This window comes from Ambystoma mexicanum, chromosome 10, assembly GCF_040938575.1.
Source record: "Ambystoma mexicanum isolate Mex_15411 chromosome 10, UKY_AmexF1_1, whole genome shotgun sequence".
NCBI classification, from domain to species: Eukaryota; Metazoa; Chordata; class Amphibia; order Caudata; family Ambystomatidae; genus Ambystoma; species Ambystoma mexicanum.
In genome coordinates, this window is record NC_090932.1 from 53,555,312 (window position 1) to 53,570,345 (window position 15,034).

The following is a 15,034-nucleotide window of genomic DNA, read 5'->3' on the forward strand; positions in this document are numbered from 1 at the left end:
TTTTCCATCTGGAATCAACTGATCCCAATGTCAGGGCCGGGGTATCCCAAAATGGAGGATACTCTGCGCGTCTGTCGATTTCAGCATGGAGCTGCCACCAGCCCATACCCTGCTCTGTGGGCCACCCACAGGTGCCCAAAAACATACACTAGGGGCACAGGGTTGTACCCCCACCCATGGGTGCCATAAGGGTATCCCACGGGTCAGTTCACCAAACCAAAAGAGAGAGAGCTGCACCGCCAGGAGTCCCACATGAATTCCTGCGCGGAAAACACGACGGAACACACGATAAAAAGCAGTAAAGGACAAGGATACGGAGGCCCTGTCCCTCCGATGCATTTCCAACATCACAGTGGTCACGCTGAGCAACATGAACACACTGACTGACAGGAGAGGGAAAGGAGTCCTCTCCTGTCAGTTAGCGTGGTCACACTGAGCAACGTGAACACACTGACTGACAAGAGAGAACTCCTCTCCCATCAGTCAGTGTGATCATGCTGACAACATGAACACACTGACTGACAAGAGAGAACTCCTCTCCTGTCAGTCAGTGTGGTCATGCTGAGCAAAGTGAACACACTGATTGACAAGAGAGGACTCCTCTCCTATCAGTCAGTGTGTTCATGCAACGTCAGCAACGTAACACGTACTGCCAGGAGAGGAGCCCTCTCTTGTTATGCAGCATGTCCACGTTGTCAGCTGAATATCGGGAGGCAGCAGAGCTCACTTCTGAGCCCTGCTGCCTCCCATTATTTTGCTGTTTGTTGCGGAGCCAAACGGCTTCGCAACAAACAGCAAAATCATTGCACAGGCAGCACAGTCCCCGTGTGAATAAAGGGCACGGGAGACTGTGCTGCCTTCTCCTTAGGAGAGGGGGCCACGAGGCCCCTCGCAAGCACAAGGCCTGGAGCAGTTTCCCCCCCCTGCACCCCCCTCGTGACGACCCTGAACCAGCCCAAAAATGTGTTCATCAATGTAGAATTGGGTTGATGAAAAAGAGTATAGGGGGAATTTTGTTTTGAATCCTAAATTGCATAGAGGGGACCGCTCCTGTTTTCAGTTCTTTGCAAAATGGCCCATACAGGCAATTTGAATTGTTTCCACAAAGTATTAGAAAAGTAAAAAGCAAAACGTAGGCTAAATCGCCTTTTCGCTTCAATTTTACACTTTGTGTCTGGAAAAGGGGAAATCTCTCCCACAATTAAAGATTTGGAATCTGCTTGCTTTTACCAATAAAGCTACAGTCATAGGTGGTAATTTTCCAAGTCTTGTGCAGTGGAAAAATTGGCAGTAAAATTATTTAATTGTTGCTTTATTTTCCCTGTCCTGAATGGAAGCCTACAAGCTCCAGAATGCTAATTAATGAGAGCTTACACAAATCCCATACAGACACAAAGTCAAATGAAATGCATAACAAAGTCATTGTTTCACACAGCTTTTTCTTTACCCCATCATTTCTAATCACCAAACAATCACTCTTAAATAGCTTATTAAAAGTGTATATAATTTAAAGAAAAAGTACCTTTTCCTATCTCTAATCACTTCCTCTTTTAAATAATCTGCATCAGAGACATGTTAAAAAGATAAGGCTTCACTGGGAGAACCTGTGCAGCCCTTACCGACTGAAGGGAGAAAGGCAGAGCAATGGTGCCCAATGGTAATTTATCCATTGTCCAACTGTTAAATCCACCTCTGATTGCATTCTGCAAGAAATATTTTGATACCCTTTTTTTACATTTCACAAATGTGCACTGTTTATACTTTGCCAGAAACATATTAAGAAATGCTCTTTTCTTGTGTTATTTTAAAGGTTTCATGATCAATCTTCTGAGAGCCAAATGTTTATTGGGGGAAGTGGGAATAATCCTCCAGTCCCGCAGCCCCTCCCCCTCTGTCACTGGTGGGATCCCACAGTAAATATCTTCAATTTCTGGCACTGCCTAAACACTTAGCAGTCATATAATACCTTTCAAACAAGACCCACAATACACATGATGCATTCAGTTTGCATACAAACATTGTTAATGGTTACTCCAATAGTATGATGTTATTAAGGCAGTACTCATCTGCCCATTTCATAAAAAAGTTCTGGCCAGGCAGGCTAGGCTTCCACACAGAAAACAATGCATAATATTTAGGTGAGGTCAGAACCCCACTGGTAAGTGTGCACGAGAAGATGATCTGAAGTTGGTCCATACTTGCCATCCTAGCCTTGGTATGTTCAGGTAGGTTCTTGTTGGACCAACTCAGTGAGGTGTAGTTTGAGTCCTTAGGCATTGCAAACAAGGCTCCCACATCAGGGCATATATACTTTCACTTAGAGAAATAAACTGAAACCAATACACATTGGCAATGCCAACAGTTAGGGCTTTTAAATACACATGGCAAAGGCATTTGCCAGGCACTGTCATAAGGGTCCCACCTGGCAATAAGGCGGGAACATCTAGAAAATGGTGCGAGTAACTAGGCATAGGATGTCATTGTCTGGCAAATGCCTGTGTAATACTTATCCACATGTCAAAATGGTTGGCTTTGCGATTGCTTGTTTTAGGATTCCAGTGCAAGGAACAGATGCAATGTCACCATGTAGCTTTTAAATCTACTGGCTGAAAGCACACCATGTTAAGAGATTTTTTTATTACAACAGGAGCTCATTTACAGAGGCAATTAAATCATTAAAAACTCAAAAGAATGCTTAGATATAACACAAGCAGGCCCAATACAGGACAAAGTTTGATGTTACTTTGTGACAGAGCTATCTCAAAGAGTACCCAAGAGGGTATGTTTCAGCAGGGAGGGGTCAGGTAGTTGGTCCGAATACTGTATGTATTAATATGGCAATGGATGGGTAAACGACAAAAGGCGTCCATTGAATGTCTCTTCCACCTAACATCTGTTCTCCATCCTATCTGTGGTCCAATGCAATAATTCTGGCTTACACATAATAGCCTAAATCAAAGCTTTACACCAAGTCACTTTTTGATTTTACTACACTCTCCCCTCCAGAACAACATTTTTCTTACTACCAACGTATTGTTTCATTTATACTCAAGTAGTTCATGCAGCAGAATATATACTTTGAATGGAATTTGTCAGGGCCCTCAGTCTGATGGATGTAAGTCTCTGAATCAATCTTAACCACTGGCATTGCTCGGGACAGGCTTCCATACCGTTATTTACAAATCCGCCTTGGCCTCCCTGCTACTAATGTGAGCAGCCCTGCCCAAACTGCTGGGTCACAAGGCCTAAAAATGCTTGCAGTATCTTGTGTTCCAATGAATGTAATTCGTCAGGGTCAGCAGCCATTTATGCACCTGGTGTAGAAATCTGTGTCCCAGCATCATCGCCTGCCATTTATTGTTTTCTACAGTTAACCATCTTATTAGGCAGGACTGGAACAACAGTTATATTCCCACACATAAAAACCTACACTCAATTACAGAAATCTACTTGATAGGTTTGAAACAATAGCTACCTTATAAATGAGAAGTTTGAAATGTAAGTAAGATTAAAAGCACACTTAAAAAAAAGCAACGCAGGATCTTGCTAGACAATTGTAGGCCGACTTCTCAAGCAAGTGTGCTACCTTACCTAAGAGGTGTGAATGGCCCTCCATATCCCTGGCCATTTCCGCTTTCATGGCTCTGGGATATAAATAATTATCCAGGGCAAGCAAACATATACTGTCCGGGCTGCCTGCAGTGCAGCTCTTCAGAATGCTAATCGGGAAATACCCCCTGCCTGTTTTTTACCACCTTTGCCCCCTGGTTCCCAGTGGTGGTTAACTTTTTTTTTATTGCGAATTGTTAAAATACATTCAACCTTTTGAAAAAGAAAAACGAAAAAAAGAAGATAAAACACCACCACTGCCACGGCCTCCTTTCTAGAGCGGGCCAGGGGATGGCTTTAGGGGGCCTGCCCCCCCTGCTGGTGCCAGGCCTGGCTGAAACACTTCTGAAAATTGGGCTTTTCCTGCCACCTCCACAAATGTAACAGGCACCCTAACATTAAAAGGTTTTAATCTGCCCCTTTTCACGCCCCTAGCCACACCCTATCCATGCCAGGACCCGCCCTTTCTGTTTGGCCTACTCCTGGTTGGACAGGAGGGCGTTACTGCCGTGCTGTTTGATTAAAGGGGTGAGTAGGAGTCACAAGACATTCCTCCAATTAAACAGATTCCCATCTCTGCCTTTGACAAAGCTAATATTTAGCAAGCGGAAAGAAATCGTAGAAAAACAAATCTTTTGGTTTTGCTCTGAAATACCAAATGTCAAAAAGCATCCACCTTTCAATTTGTTGTGTGAATTCTGTACAGCGTGTTATTCTTTCTGTAAGCAGTGACAAGGAACCACGGCGCGTTGCATCTTTAAAAGTAAGCATTGGCAAAGACTATTGTTTTGCATGATGCCTCGGCCTTTTTTTAGCCATGTCTATCGTGTGTGCATTTACTCATTTCTTTCCCCGATGAATGCCAAGAAATGCCCAGTGAGTACCACCATGTCAGGCATTGGCATGACACGCTGGGGTACTCACATTATACCACAGGCATTGCTATCATATACCACGTGTCACGTCAAAGAGCCAGCTACTTGACCCCTTACCACCCCGTGCCAGATGCGCACACCAATGTCCAGGGTATTGCCCGATAGCTCAGCAGTGCCATATTCCATTATACCCACTTAGGGCAGCAGTGCCAGCCAGGGGCGTAGGAGACACATAAAATCTGGGGGGGACAGGGGACATCTTGGGGACTTTGTTTTATTTATTTATTTATTTATTGTGTTTTAGTCAAATAACTCGACTTTTCACAAAATTAGAATTAAAATAGCAGTACGTATTAAATTACAAATATCACGGTATAAAGCAAGAGAAAAGAAGAAAAGAAAACAGAAGAAAATTAAAGGATGCAGCAGCAAAGAACATGTCTTTGTATGTTGTAATTCTGGATTTATCATCTGACTATGAGCTCATGATAAGGGAGAGGAAATAACAATTACTTCCAGTGGGCCACAGCTAGGACACCAGCTCGTTAAGAGGCAGATCACCTCTAGGTGGACTCCTGCCAATTAAAGGAGTTGCAGCCTTTTCTACCAACTGCAAGTTGCTACGTTTTTTGTGTGGGGCAAGGAGACGTGTGTGTCTCTTGGAATGGAAGGATGGGGATTTCAAAGAAAGAGGAAATCTTGTTTGTACCTCTGAGTAAACCCTGTTATGGGAATAGAGGACCAGGTGTGTGATGTTGCTGCTTTGTCCTCTGGGGGGGGGTACAGCAAACAAGGAGGATGAGCAATCACAAGCCCACCCCCTTATAAGCACTCCCCAGGTCCACAGCCAGATGTGTCGGACCTGGGGGATGCCTAGTAGGTGGGTGTATGTGGACCCAGGGGGGTGCCCAGAGGGGCAGCCCGCTATGTGGGCTGCCCCTCTAGCGCCCCTGCGAGGGCCGGGCCAGCCTTGCACGATGAGTCTGATCCCTCTTATTCCATCTCATGCTGGCTTCAGAGCCTAGCCTTTCTTTGCCTTTGTTATTCTGAATGCAGAGCTGGACTCTGTTCCTTTCTTGTTTAACATTTGCTGCAAAGCCTGATCTATTTGCTTCTCTCATATGTTACTAGGACGGCAGAGCATGGGTCCTCTGCCCTGTTACATTATTCAAAGAGCCCCTCTGGCCTTCCTTTGCCTCTCCCTTGTCTCACTGCTTGCTTGCTTAATACATACCTCCTTGCTTGAACACTCAACATATTCTCCCTAACACAGCAATGGCAGCTGCAGTTTGTCTTAACTTCTATTTGTTCCGTGTCTTGAATTGGCCTCTTATTTCCGCTTTTCTGTCTTGCGCAGGGGAAAGGCATTTGCCAGTCACTGTCGTGATGGTTCTACCTGGCCATAAGAGGGCAACAGCTAGCCAATATTGGAAGAACATGGGCATATTATGCCAGAGGCTGGCAACTGCCTTCCTAATGCCTACACAAGAGTCACAACTCTTGCCTTTGTTTCTAACAGTATTTCAGTGGATGAAGAAATGCGAGAACACACATATTGCTTATAAATGAAGGGGATGATGTCACACTTGGTTAAGACATTTTGATCACACCAGGAGCTAATTTCCAGCTGCAATTAAGTGATTACCTTTTAGACTTCTGGCTTTAAATAACAGTATCACCTGGAAAGCACAGAGGTTGCTCAACAGGGTTCCTGGAGCACGAGGGGTACCCTACTTGTGGGCATGGATTATTGGAGGGCATTCTTGCCCTGGTTTGGAGCCTGGCCCCTACAGCCATGATGGGGGGAGGGGCCTATTACTTTTGGTTGTACGTACCCTTTGAGGGTGGCCAGACATTGCCTCCTGCTTTAGCCCACTAACAGCTCTGCTTTGCAACTTTATCACACATACCTGTTAGTTGGCATGTAACTAAATGCTACTTATGTTATCAGCCTCAGAAGTCTGGAATCCTTTGCCACATCAACTAGGGTACAGGCTGGCTACCTGACACTTACCCATGTCTGAGTTGGCATCTGTCGCGCTGTGGGGAAGACACACGCAGAAAGAGCAGGGCACAGTGCCCTTGTGGGTTTTTCACACTTCTTCCTCGGGGTGGGCACAATTCACTCCGCAGAGAAAGTGGCACATGCTGGGCAACATTCTCCCACTTTGACAATGTCACCCAAAGAGTGACATTGTCCATTTGAAATACCTCTGTCGACTTATTATTGCACAATCCACACTGATGGGTTAAGCACCTGCTTAACGCGAGATGGCAATCAAGGGCATTTGCCAACGCACTCAAGAAGCATAGGACACCCTCTTACCGCGACATACCATGCTCACTCATTCTGATCATGAATTGCCATTTATCTGGGGTCATGTTAAATGTATTTATTTATTTATTACATGTGTAGCATCACGCAAAACCCCCAAGCATCAAGGCGCAAAGTAAACTGCATGCAGTGGACCACTTCTATTGGCTCACGTTTTTACTTTTCCGGCACAAAATGGAAGATTTTAGCGTAAAAGGCAGTTGAAATCACATTGCTTTTCCACTTTGGAAGAGTGTAAATACCTTGCGCAATTAGCGATGACTGGCAGAATTGACAATGGCTTACTCTGGACTCTGCCCGCTTTTACCAGGTTTCATTTCCAAGCAGATCCCAGAGGAATCCCTTTCCTTATTTCCAGCATGAGAATCCATGCTGGCAGTAAGGCCGCATTTGTCTGGTGGAGCGGGAAATACCGGGGGTCCTGGTGTGTCCACTCGGCTCCCGAACTCCACCCAGAAAATGCACAAATACCTGGCCAATTAGAAAAAGCAACAGTAATAGTGTTTTCCACCACTTTATCTGAACCAATTGACCTGGAAAATGCTGTGTTGCATCGGAAGCTGAATGCATTCACTCTGCCTATTATCCCACCGGAAGATTAAGCCAGGTGCTGAACACAGGTGTTATATATTCCTGTGCACAATCTGCATTTGGAGCATTACCTAACTGAGCTACCTTACAAATGATATCTCCTCTGGGGCTTTACCGTCTCTTAACCCCTTAACTGCCATGGGTATTTCCCACCAGTGCCAAGGCCTTTTTTGGTGATTTCGGTATGTCGCCATTCAATCCCTTGTAACTTCTTTGTTACATGAGATATCTCGGCCAAAGTTGGCCCCTTTTTTCCCACATGGAGGCGGTCTTAACGCCACCCAGGAATCCTAGTTTGCTGTAGGGGGGTGAGAGAAAATAACCAAAAAGGAGAGCATTTGGGCTTTTTTCAGAAAATGCCAATAAAATGTTGTACAAAGAACCCTGTGGTGTTTTCCTTGTAAGAGCTAGGAACAAATTTGCTTGCTGTGCTGGATTCGCCATTTTCCAGGCTTTGAAGAACAGTTTGAGTGGAAACCAAAATAACATATTTTGATATGCTAATCAGCCGTTTTGTGAGAGGTAGGCGATTTTGGTGATTTTTGTCCAATAGGACATGCGTGGACGGAATGGAAGAAAAGGGTAGGAAAGCTGATTGGGAAGCCAGAAAGGCATACATTTCTGAAAAGTAGACAATATTCCAAGTTCAGCAAGGGGTGATTTGCGCAGGTCAGGCAACAACTATGTAGGGAAAGATTCTATAGTTTGGGGGGAAATCGGGAAAATGACAGAAAGAAAAACACAATTTCTGCACATTTCACTCTGGTCACCCACCGAAACACTCAGCCAACAACACATGACCTACCTTCCCGCATTCCCACAGGTTTCCCGACGAAAACGGTAAGCACATGTGTGGGTGCACCTACCTGTGTGCAAAGGGAAAAGCCTAAAACACTGGTAACCCCAAGTCTTTTCGCACAGCAAATTTTCAGGATTTTGCTCATGTGGACAACCTACAGATTTGGGCCTAGGGTGTCGAAGCCACAAAGGAAAACAGGGAACCCCATGCATTTCCGAAAAGAAGACACCCGTGGGAATCCCGAGAGGTCTGACTTGCGCAAATCGCCCCATAATTTATGACCCACAATCCCTGACAAAGTCTGAAATTTGGTGGAAAAAACACAATTTTCACTTTGTCTGGGATTGTGGGTAATACATTCTGGGGCGATTCGCGCAAGTCAGACCTCTGTGGATTCCCACGGGTGTCTTCTTTTCGGAAATGCATGGGGTACCCTGTTTTCTTTTGTGGCTTCGACACCCTAGGCCCAAATCTGTAGGTTGTCTCCCCAAACCCTTTGGGGGTTACCAGTGGTTTAGCCTTTTCCCTTTGCGCCCAGGTAGGTGCACCCACACATGTGAGGTACTGTTTATGTCAGGACACCTGTGGGAACGCGGGAAGGTAGGACATGTGTGTTGGTGGCGTGTTTCGGTGGGTGGCAAGAGGGAAATGTCTGAAAATTGTAGTTTTTTCACCAAATTTCAAACTTTGCCGGGGATTGTGGGTAATACATTCTGGGGCGATTTGCGCAAGTCAGACCTCTGTGGATCCCCACAGGTGTCCTCTTTTTGGAAATGCATGGGCTTCACTGTTTTCCTTGGTGGCTTCGACACCCTAGGCCCAAATCTGTATGTTGTCCACATGAGCAAAATCTGCTCTTCCGAAAGGCTTGGGGTTAGCAGTGGGTTAGCCTTTTCCCTTTGGGCCCAGGTAGGTGTCCAGACTAAAACGGTACCTCACATGTGTGGATGCACCCACCTCGGAGAAAAGGGAAAAGGCCTACCCACTGATAACCCCAAGCCTTTCGGCAAAGCAGATTTTGCTCATGTGGACAACCTACAGATTTGGGCCTAGGGTGTCGAAGCCATCAAGGAAAACAGAGAACCCCATGCATTTCCGAAAAGAAGACACCCGTGGGCACCCCCCTTTCCACTAAAAACATCCATGGTGGTTTAGTAACCCCCACACCCACCCAAAACAAGTTATCATTTTTTTTGTTTTTGTTTTTGTTTTGCCTCTTTCCTAGGGGCAGATGGGCACATATGTGTGGGCATCTGCCCCCGGGGGGGCAAAACGTACTGCCCCATGCTTGGGGGGTGGCTGTGCCAATATTTGCAGTGGCCTCCCCCCACCACAAATGGATGGGGGCATCTCATGTACCCCTTCCTAGGGGCAGAAATCTGCCCCCAGGTAAGGTTACATAAGGTGCCCCCATCCACTTAGGGTGGGGGGAGAGGGCCACCACCCCTTTCAAGCACAAAAAATTCTGGTGGTATAGTGGGCCCCCCACCCCCATCCAAAACAAGTTATAATATATATATTTTTGTTGTGCCCTTCCCTAGGGGCAGATGGACACATGTGTGTGGCCATCCGCCCCCAGGGGGGGTCAAAACATACTGCCCCAGGCTTGGGAGGGGTGGCTCTGCCAATATTTGCAGTGGCCTCTCCCCCCCACCCCAAATGGATGGGGGCATCTCATGTACCCCTTCCTAGGGGCAGAAATCTGCCCCCAGGGAGGGCTACATAAGGTGCCCCCCATCCACCTAGGGTGGGGGGTAGAGATCCACCCCCCTTGCAAAAATCCCTGGTGGCTAGTGGTCCCACCCGCACCCAAAACTACATTTAAAAAAAAAAATCCTTTTTTTTGTTTGCCTCCCTTCCCTGGGGGCAGATGATCACCCATCTGCCCCCAGTGTATTGCCCCCATGCTTTAGGGGCCAGGGGGGAGAGGGCAGCTTACATAGTAAGCAGCCCCTCCCCCCACTTCAAAAACAGATCCCTGCATGACACACCAAACACATATTCTGGGGGGGATAAATGATATTACATCCCCTCCACTTAGAATTGTGGGGGGGATTTGTCCCCCCCGTCTCCCCCATGTCCTACGCCCATGGTGCCTCGGCTTTAAAAGTTCTGGAGTGCTCCCTTCTGGGAGTAGGGTTTAAGTAAGTTACCCATGGTCTGTTACCAAGTGGCCCTTGTATGAATTGAGATTTAAGTACTTATCAAGATGGCCGCCTGCTTTTTGTTAGGTAGTGTGAACCGCGTGCAGCTAGATATGCAGAATATTGTGAATTTCCTCCCAATAAACTATTGAGCTCAGCTATAGGCATTATTTTGAAATGACTTCTGCTGCACAGGCCTTTTCCTTTGAAGTGAGTTATACGTTGGTATTAAATTATTAATCCTTCTGAAGGACAGGATGCGCGTGCGCCCCAGCTTCGCTGCAAGCCGATTCGTCCAATCAGTGACTACGTACCATCATCTGATGGCAAAAGTGTTGCAAGTCAATTATTTTAAGGGGAAACATGCAAAAACCTTGACACCTCTTCTCAAACTCATGTTGGACAAGGGAATTCCCTTTGGGTTGAGTAGCTGCACCTGATTACTCTAAAAAAATAAAACAGACGCAGGATATACAGCAGGTCAATGCAGAAGCAATGTACTGGCTTCTGACTTTTATTTAGTTATTGAGCATTTGTAGAGCGCCTCTACTGCAAAAGGTGTTTCCTGGTGCCACAAGACAAGGAGGTGGGGAGGGAGAAAGAGGAGAAAACAACAATAACGGTCCTACTAGGCCTTGTGACATTCGGATCGTGCAAGTGCAGCAAAAGGAAGTGCAAGGGGAGGAGGCAGGTCAGGGAGGAGCGATGGGATAAAGGAAGCGGGTGAAGGGGAAGTGCAGGAGGGAGGAGGCCCCAGAGACTGGGCAAGTGCTAAAGGGCACCCAAGAGGGCAAGTGCCCGGGGAACCAGGGGAGGGGGTCAACTAGTGCGAGGAAGAGGGTAGACCAGACTTGGTAGGCTAGTCAGGGAAGGATGCCCAAGGGCAAGTGCTGGTTATAGGGTCTGGGGGAGACTGGTTGAGGAGAACCTAACCCCTGTAAGGAGGTGGAAGGAGGAGGAGAAATGGAAAGTCTTGAGAAGCTTCCGGAAGTTAAGAAGCTCTGGCTCAAGCCTGAGAGGGGCAGGGAGGCCCTTGCAGACTGTGTGCCCTCCTTGCAGTCTCTTACCCTCTAGGTCCATTCAATTATTGGACGTCTTTAAGGCCCCAGCAAGCCAAAGCTCCTCCAAAAATATGAGCCAAGTAGTGAAAGAATCCCTTTGATTGAAGAGTTTTTAAAATAAGACTTCTAACTGTGCAGCTTAGAGTGCGGATCCCAACACAAAGTTCCAGTTGCAGTGTAATTGTTGTTGTTGTTAATGTTTGTTTGTTATGTGTTGGAAATTATACTAGAAGAATGATACTATTCGTGCATTGCCTTTGTATCCCTTTGAATATCTCTCAAGTTCCTCCCTGAAAACTCTGTTTCCAGATTACGACTCTGACCAATCAGAGTGGCTGATGTGCCCGCCATTTTATTTTAAGTCTTGAAAAACACACGACCCATCTTATTTTACTATTCATACCATGTTATTTCCTCCCAACATTCTTAGCATTGGATAATTTAGACTTCCCAATAAACACACTACCTTCCACATTTTAGGCGTGGAATTGTGTGCCTTGTTCTAACATGAAATGTACTGAAGATCAACTACCTTCTCCCGCCACCATGTGCCATTGCTGGCCTCCCCATCATGTCTTCCTGGTCATCATGGTCTCACCCTGACCCTCTGGGCTTCATCAGCGAATTCTGGAAGTTATTTACGTCCACCCACCTTGCAGTGCCGGATTATGCTGTGTGGGGGCCCCAAGGCAGCCGAAATGTCAGGGCCTCTCTCGCAAATTATCTCCTAATACGTTTTTCATTTCCTGCACTGCTTTATTTTGATCTGTTGTCGCGGGCCCCTAAAAGGAGTGGGCCCCATAGGCCGGTGCCTACTTGGCCTAATGGATAATCTGGCACTGTCACCTTCTCCCACTCACTCTCCACAACTTACGCTGATGGCTGCTACATTTATGTAGAAGTGAGGGGTGGATTAAGCCAATTCAGCAAGTTGAGTTGTTGTTTGGGGCTCTGGAAGGCTGAGGGTAAGATAGCTGCCTTCGGGTGAGTGTGGGGATAACACTGGGGGGATCTTCTTTGGAGCCAAATGTCCTAAACCACCTTCTGCATGGAGTCTCTATGCCCCCCGAGCCCCATCAGTTAAAGACTATGGGCCTCATTACACGTTGTGCGGTAATGGAATACCGGTACCGGTAAAGATTTACCGGTACCGTTAATTCCCTAAGCCAATCACGACCCGAACCCACCGCTATCTGCGCACCCGTTAATTACGGTGCCACTAATAGCGGCAAGGCCGCGGGCGCGCGACCCCCAGGCCGGAATTAGCGCCATGGCGCTAATACCAGGCCATCACAAGCCATGCGGACATGGTATTAGCGGCATGTAAAACACCCAAAAACCCCTTACCGGCATGGCGCTAATAACGGCACCGAAAAGCACCCGTTAAGAGACCTGAGCAGTGTACCCATCAACTACAGGTGGACACAATCAGCACAGGTGCATGCAATGGAGACAGGCAGCACAAAAGAGCACACCACACCCCTACCCACACCCCTTCCCACACCAAGATGGTGCCAATAGCAGCAGCATGACATGACAGCCTTGACTACATAATAGCAGTGCAGCACCAACAACAACAGCCCACACCAGAGGTGACCCGTAACAGGTACCCATTCCTCACACCATACAGGCAATGCCAGCGATAAACTGAGGAGGTGGCTCCCAACACCTGTACGGAACCCACAGAACCAGCAGGAAGAGGACAACAATATAGTACATCCCTCCAATGACAGTGCTCTGCTGCCTAAGCGGCCTGGGTGTGGCACTCCTGTACGGCCGTGTCAAAGTGGCAAAGACAACCATGGCATGTGTAGAGCATCACAAAATGTGCATATGATGGAACGTGCCTATGCCACCTGAAATTGACATGCAACCACCAGAAGAGTATGATGTGGCTGAGGATGAGTGCGGGTGGAATGCCCCGGCAGGACATGAAACAGGCAGTGCCAAGGAGGCACACGATGTACATCAGCATCTGATTCTGTAATCTCATCATGCACCAAGGTGAAATAGCATGGACGTAGATGGGAATTGTTGCCCTGGTGCATGTTTCGAGGCCCACAAAGGACCCTGTCCACAATGAATGACACATACACAATAATGGAGACCACGCTTGGGTTTCAAACTCTGAACAGTGTATATTGAACATATTGTGGTACGAAAGTGCATTACCCAAACTCCCAAAATACACCCTTACCCCCCTCCCCCCTCAACACACCCAAACAGACCCTTACCCCCCTCCCCCCTCAACACACCCAAACAGACCCTTACCACCCTCCCCCCTCAACACTCCCATGTGAGTCTCATGACGTGATTGTGTCCATCGCCACATGTGGCACACGAATCCTGGTGGCCCTATTTGCCAGTGCCTGCATCGTCATCTGGTGGTTGTGAAGCTGTGCGCCGCAGGTTCCGCATAGACCGGCGCAGGGGACTAGTCTGGCGTGAACTCCCAGACGAGGAGGGGCCTGGTTCTTCCTGGGCCGTGAGTGGGCACCGACGCTCAATAGCGTCTGCTATGCGGTTCATGGCCTGCCGCAGTTGGGCCATTTCACTGCAGATTCGGCTGGTGCATGCCTCCATGCCCTCCCTTGTCTGCTGTGCCAATGTAGCAATGTCCTCCCTCAGGCGGACTGTCTCTGCCACATGTTGACCTACTAGGCCACTCATCTCGTTCTGCCTCTGGTAGATGCTCGAGAGGTCATGTCGCTTGGTGGGTGCTGGTGGGATGGCTGATGCACCTGGTCCCATTGCACTTGCATCAGGAGAGGATATCTGGGGGCTCCATATCCCTTCAGGGGTGGGTGAATCTCCATGACTACCCGGACCTGAGGAGTACCTCGGGCTTGCCAGTAAGGGGCTTGTTGGTCTGGGGCTCTGGCTATCAGCATCAATGGCAGGTGTGTCCTCCTCATCTGAAGGTGGGGCCGTGGCTGCTGCTTCACCCGTTGAGCTGGTGGCAGCAGAGTGCATTCCCTCGATGCTGCCCTCACCTGCTGGGAGACACACTTCCGTGGGTGCCACGACGGGAGCAGCCATGGCCTGTGGATGCGTGCAACTGGTGTTCCGGCTGCTTTTGTCCCTGTGGTCATGGACACTCGTCCTGGCTGCCCTTGTGGATGTGGCGGTGTCCCCTGTGGCATCCCTCCTTGCTTTTTTGCTGGATGTGGGAGCAGGTGTGGAAGTGCGTGCCTCCTCAGTGTCAGTGTGTGATCCTGCAAGGGTGAAAAATGTTGACAACCATCAGTAATGGGTCGACCTGCCTTGAGCAAAATGAATACGTCATGCCGTTCTATGCATTCCGGGCTCTTCAGTGTGGATGCAGTTAATGGGGATGTTGGGTGGGTCATGCATGAATGGGTCTGTGTTGTTTGGGCATGTGGTGATGCATGCATGTCTGTTTGTGGCTGGAGCCACGGCATTGATATGGACACATGATTGGGGGAACATCACACTTCACTGTGCATTGTTTGATGCATACACTCACCTCCATCGGACGAAACGGCCACGCCATGCTCCATTTGTCCAACTCCCTCAATGCATTCCACCCCGATGGTTGATGCGCATGTCTCCTCCCACTCGGTGAGCTTGATTGGCGATTCACTGCCTCCTCCTGTGCC